Genomic DNA, 6,785 nt, shown 5'->3' on the forward strand with positions numbered 1-6,785 from the left:
AGTATTATAGCTCGTACTCGTGTTGCAGACATCATCATTTTGCCTAAAGATTTCACTCCCCCCAACCCCGCCCGGTAACCATGTTTGCTGTAAACCTTACTTTGATTTGTAAAGATTCATAACGTTTCTGAGGGCTACAACATCTGCAAGATCTAAATCTTTCAAATTTAGAACAACGACTTTTAGCTACATCGATGGAGAGTTCGTGGTCTATTAAATCTGTTTTGTTTGTGGGAAAAGCTTGCAAACTGCACGAAAATATTACTTCACTTGTTTCATCAGCTTTAAGCTTAATCATAATTTTTCATAAATCATTTTGCTACGTTTCTTTGAAAGTATCTCACAATAGGTCTGGCATAAACAAAATTGTCTTACCAAGCGATCTGATTTTTTTATCGTTTTTCAAAGAAGGTTCTAGCAGCCACTTCAAATTCAGCCAAGCCATGCTGAAACGTCAAATAAAACGTCACGTGAATTTCTCCAATGTTGCCACTGCGAAAATAATGTGTCTGGTAGGGGGTCGTCCCATCCTAATGGTTTCTCCCTATTGGTTTTCTTCCCCAAGAGTACCAGCTGCTGAAGCAGTAATTTTCCTGCAAGTAACACTGGCACTGCTAGGCCTGAATGGATCCTAAATTGAATTCACGACCGATAGAACTCCTCTTCGCGTGAATGGCTTTTCAGGAAGGGAGACCTTGAACGTAAAGGTGTCTTCCTCGAGGTTTCAGTAGACTCCTAGAGAGCGCTGTGCGGGAAGACTATCGCGCCGAAGATCTAGATCTCGTACTCCCTTTCCCCTATCTCCGGCTGGGAATGCTTCCATGGCTTCAACTGAGTTGGATACGACCTTATGATGCTTTAGGTTAGCGGTGGCTAACATTGCCTGAGTCGCGCTGACAAGATCGATTACTTCTTTGGTAGTGGGTCGTGATGCCAAGCCGTCGTATACCTAGAAGTTTCAGTGTACAAATTTGGCTGCATTTTCTCCAAACTTCTTCTCGCCGTCAGCTGCGATCTTTCTTAAACCAAAGGTAGCCACAGCCGGGCTTGGTCCATTTCCAAAGAGATGAACATTCATTCGGTACTCCATTATCCGTTTGCTGGTTCTACTGTCTTCATACCAGAGAAAACGCAGAAAGTCTCTGAGATAGAAAGTCTCTCTTGAATAACCTTAGCCGTTGGCTGAAAGCTAACAAGCTGAAATGTTGTTAAAACAGAGTTAATGATTATTGGATCAAGACAAAGACTATCTGCCCAATGTGAAGACCTAGAAATCAGAATTGATGACCAAATTATCAAGAGAGTCGACAAGACCAAATCTTTGGGTCTTACTATAGATGCCCAACTCTCTTGGGGTAGCCACGTTGAAGAGATTTGCAAGAAAGTCTCTTCAGCTATAGGCGCCCTAAAACGTGTACGGCCCTTTATATCCAAAGAAACTGCAATTAAAATTTATAACGCTTTGATTATGCCTCATTTTGATTACTGCAGCCCCGTCTGGGACTGTTTAAGTGGCTACTTAAGCGATAAGCTCCAAAAATTACTGAATCGAGCAGCCAGAATTATTACTAAATTACCCTTTGATACGAGCTTAAACCACCTTCTCTCACCCTCGATTGGGAGAGGCTATCTCTTCGACGAGAGAAACAAAAATCCCTAATGATGTATAAAATTATAAATAACCTTTCTCCCGAATATCTACAAAGTCTTTTCTCTCAACGTCACTCTGTGTGCGACATAAGAAACTCTGAGGGAAGGCTGGCCTTGTCCAAACCAAATACCAATTATTTGAAACGAAGCTTCTCTTACAGCGGGGCCATGTTATGGAATAAATTGCCCAAAAACTTAAAAAATGCTTCATCCATTAACCATTTTAGGCGAAATCTTAACGTAGTCCATATATAGGATTCCCACACGGCAATCATGTAAAGCAGTTGATTAATCTTAGTTTTCATTATGTAACTGGTGATTTTCCATGTTTAAATAAAGATTTACATACATACATACAGATCTGGATCGACGTGAAAGGAATGAAACATCTGCCTCTCCAATTCCGCCCAGAGATTTCTCAAGAGGCCGTAGAGGTCATGATGTTTCCTTCTCCGATAATTGTCAACAAGTTTTTGAGGCTCTCCGCTCGTAAAACTACGCAGGTAGTTTATCTCCTGCAGGGGGGATACGTTTACGTCCACTATCGTGGCTTTAAACGCTGCTTTCCAAGGGTGAAAAAACGTGGGGTCCCCGTTGAAAACGTCCGGGTAGCACTTCGGCAGATTCTGGCAACGATTTGCTGATTTACCGAGGTCAATGTCTCAATTAGCTGGCTTCCGTTGACGTCTAGTAAAGGGGTTGACGTGATAATTGGCTGCCCATTACTGGGGGTATCTTGTTGCGCTTTCTTAATTGGCAGTTTCTGACCGAAGGATTGACTTTTCGGTGCCGCCAAAGGCGATAAGGGCTTTGATTGTTCTAATGTATTTAACGTTTCTTGCGCGCGTCCGGGGCGTGATACATAATCCGTGGGTGTGGGGTTAGGCGTAAGAGAAGAATGTATCCATTGTGAAGAGCGCTCTTCGGTTTTTATTCCGTGAACTTCGAGTGATGGCAATTCGGAATCTCTCTCCAACTCCTGTTCTAATAGAGCTTCCTCAAAAACTTTTATCTTCGCATTTGCTACAACGGCTTTTTTATCTGCTCCTAGAATCTTTAACTCCTTTTCGTATCGCGCTTTTTCTTGTTGCCGAATCCTTTCCGCCTCGGCGTCACGCGTTCTGTGCTTGAGCTCTTTCTCTGCTATGAGGCACGTGTACAGAGCTTCTCGACTCGCAGCTCGGGCATCGGCCAGTGCTTGCAATCTTGCGACGCTGCTGCTAGTACTTGAGTCTAATGCGCGGTGCGAAGAATGACGAGAGTTAACAGATCGTGTCTCCAAAAATTCGTCGGATTGTCTAGCAATTCTGTTTTTTAAACTATCTATAAGTAGGAGAGCTTGATTTAAGGTCTCGTTTTCCTCCTTGAGTTGGTCTCTATCTATAAATTCACCGTGAAGATCCTGCACACACAGGCTAAGTAGGCCATGTAAAAGGCTTCCAAACTCCTCCGCGGCGGCCGTGAGGTCGCTCGTTGTGGTCATGATATCAGTGTCATAACTAGCCTCTTGAACTGATCGCATAATAATTAGGAGACTTCTACGCGACTTAAAGATTTCTCTACGCTTATCTTCTATGGCATTTTGAAGGGCCCTAGATGTCAATTGTAGTCTCCTTTTACTTCTCCTAACTCCGCTCTCCGTGGCTCCGTCGAGGTGATTGCTTGCCATCTCTCCGTGAATCCGGTTTTAAATACGGTTATGTACGGCTTACCTCTCTAGCCTCTGTTGTTGACTGAATCATGCAGACTTTTCACTTTCGTGTTCCCAGTGTCGTAGACGTGTGGTGTTAGGCACTGGAGTTCGCCAGGTCAACCACAGGGAAGCACTAGGCGATTAGCCTGATTTTAATAAATATTGAATCTTGCTGACCGCCTAGTGCTTCACTGTGGTTGACCTGGCGAACTCCAGTGGTGCCTAACGCCACGCGTCTACGACACTGGGAACGCGACAATAAAATTTCATTTTCTGTCTATTTTATCAATTAAGAAAGAGTTGGCTTGTGCGATATATTGAAACTCCCAGGGTTTACTATATGAAAGAGGTAGAATGCTCCATTATCGTCGAACAAAGGCTGTTTACCAGAAAAAACATTTTATTCCATTTCACTCGATTACAAGACCAAACCCTAAGCGAACCACACTCTCTGAGGAATGAAGAAAACTTAATACGAACAGAATACTAAACTATAACTAATATATACAAAAATGGTCGATCGCAAATAGCACAAAAGGATCTCGTAGTGCAAAGAATTCTAATGAACGCCATGAACCCGGAGCCCGCGCTCCTCCCCATGGAAGCGGGAGGAACGAAAAAGACCGGACCCCAGAGAGCGGCGGAAATCGAGCTTAACAACTGTGAAGTATCACTTTCTTTAAATAAAGCCGATCATTGACACCGTCACGTTTACGCGGGGTGCTGTGAGCTGGAGTTCGCCAGGTCAACCACAGCGAAGCGCTTTAGCGATCAGCTTTTCGCACGTTTAATGAAATCAGATTGAATGAGGATTTTTATGATGAAAACTGAATTTCGATATATTTCAGCGTGAGACTGGTAGCGAAACTTCAACACCAAAACGAGGCTCCGGGAACATAATTTATTCGAATCGAGCTTTAGTTGTTTATATCTTAATGATCATTGAATGAAGCTCGCAAAAGTGTCTGAAGAGAAAGTGAAAATGAAAATCTTATCATGGCCGAATTACTTGCCACAGCTTGTTTTGCAAGACCAAGCATCTATATTGAGTAAGAACCTCTCCATATTTCCAGAGGTCACCCTTCAACATTAAAGATTACTCGAGCGCAGGAAAGACAATGGCGGCCAGACACGAATCTTTGAGCTCCATGCAACTGGCAATTTTGCTGCTCAGATGACTGCCTTATTCCTTCATGGAAATGTCAACACTAGTTCTCTTATACTACGAAGAGACGTTTCAGCCGGAATGGAACACCGGACACTAGTCGTATCCAACACAAGCTTACCGAATTCTCGCAAGACCACTCCAAGTCGCGGCCATGGAAAACTTTACTTGTCTACGAGATTTTCTCACATTCCAAACGGCACAAGTAGCTTCCAAATCTACCAACTCATAACTGGAGGAGACATCCACCCAAACCCCGGACCTACAACGAAAATGTCCAAACATCCTTGCAAAGAGTGTGGCGAATGCGTGCGTTCCAATCAAGATTCCCTACTGTGTGTTGTTCAGTGTAATTCCTTCTCGCACACTAAATGCCTGAACTTAACAAAAGCGATGTTTAAAAGCTACTTACATAATCAGGTCACGGACTGGAAATGCTCGCTATGCTCCTTACCATTTACTAATGGGATTGTTCTCTTAATAAGGAGCCAGATTTCGATCGCGAAATTGGGAAGAAATTATCTTTTAATACATCAATGGATGAAAATTACACTAATGGTGGATATGCAAACGACGACACTACAATCCTGGAAAAAAGAAAAGATAATCCCAGCGCTGCATTCATTATGCATTTAAACATAAACAGCATCCAGAATAAATTTGAAGAGCTCAAAGAGCTGAATGATGTTTCAAAGCTCAGATCCTGCTAATATCCGAGACTAAGATCGATAGTTCGTATTCTAATAGCCAATTTACCCTAAACGGATATCACATGTATCGGAAAGACAGAGTAAAAGGTGGTGGATGACTCATTGTCTATTTCTCTTCTGTTATCCCATCAAAGAAATTAACACTACCGAGAGCATACAAAACGCTTGAAGCTGTCGCTGTCGAATCCAGGATAGGGAGAACTGATATGGCATTACTTGCTATCTATAGGCCGCCTAGACCGTCTAGGAAAGGTAGAAAAATGCCACCCGAGGACAAATACCTTCAAAAAGTAGAGGAAGAAATCAACGACATCTGTCAGTGGCCATGTTTTCAAAAACAAACAATCGTCATTGTTGGTGATCTAAACATGGATAGGTTAAGACCTGACAGTGCTGAGGGAAAGATTCTAACTGATCTTCAAGAAGTTAACAACTTGGAGTGCTTGGTAACAAAACCAACAAGAATATCAGTTCACTCACAAAGGCTTCTCGATGTTCTGCTCACAAATACCCCAGAACTTTTTTGTAAAAAGTGGAACGTACGATCCAGGACTAAGTGATCACTGTATGGAGAAATGAAAGAGAAAGTTCATAAGCACAGAACGAAGGTAACTACCTACAGGCAGACGAGAAACACTGATTTTTAACAGCTAAACCACGAACTTCTAGAAGCACCGTGGCATGTGGGTAAAATATTGACTGATGTAGATGATAAGTACGACTATTGGACCGCTCTCTTTCATTGCACAGTGAACGCATACGCCCCTATCAAAAGAAAACGTGTGCGTGAAAAGGACGTACCCTACATGACCTCAACTTGGAAAAAGGAGATAAGGAATAAGAGGAAACACGCCATACAGCTGTTTGCGAAGAACCGAACGCCAGAGAACATGGAACTTAAAAGAAAGTATAGGAATATTGCCACACGCGAACGGAGGAAGAGGCGCTTGAAAATATCAACCCCAATAAGTCCTGTGGGTGGGACCCCGGAGCACCGCCTAAACTAGCTCCTTAAGAACGTGGCCTGGTTCGCCAAATCAGAGGAACTGAAATCCAAGCCAAGGGAGTTTTACAACGCCTTTAGGCCATTTATTAATAACAAAACTAAGGAATCCACCTTAATCAGTTTAAAAACAGAAGAGGGCATCATTGTAAAAGATCAATGCGAGGTAGCTGAGCAATAAGTGAACTATTTCACCACAGCTGCTGTTAGCATTGTAGGAGACAATGCTATTTGCATCACAGAAGAGAACCATGACGACCATGGCAGCGTTAAAGCTCTAAGAGAAGCATACCTAGGACCACACTTCGAGTTCAATCGTGTCAGCAAGGATCAAGTGCAAGAGGCGCTTGAAAATATCAACCCCAATAAGTCCTGTGGGTGGGACCCCGGAGCACCGCCTAAACTAGCTTCTTAAGAACGTGGCCTGTGGAATTGCCCCATTGCTAATGACTCTCTACAACAACTGTATCGAGCTGGGGCGATGGCCCTGTGCGTGGAAAATGGGAGAGTGGACGCCAGTGTTTAAAAAAGGCGACAGACAGCTGGCGAAGAACTATCGTCCCA

At 43.2% G+C, this 6,785-nt stretch overlaps 1 pseudogene; it reads right to left on the reverse strand.

Annotated features, from left to right (window-relative positions):
• Nucleotides 1-131: 131 nt before the first annotated feature.
• On the reverse strand, nucleotides 132-3,433 carry LOC148729247 (uncharacterized; annotated as a pseudogene).
• Nucleotides 3,434-6,785: the final 3,352 nt, after the last annotated feature.

This window comes from Stylophora pistillata, chromosome 6, assembly GCF_964205215.1.
Source record: "Stylophora pistillata chromosome 6, jaStyPist1.2, whole genome shotgun sequence".
NCBI classification, from domain to species: Eukaryota; Metazoa; Cnidaria; class Anthozoa; order Scleractinia; family Pocilloporidae; genus Stylophora; species Stylophora pistillata.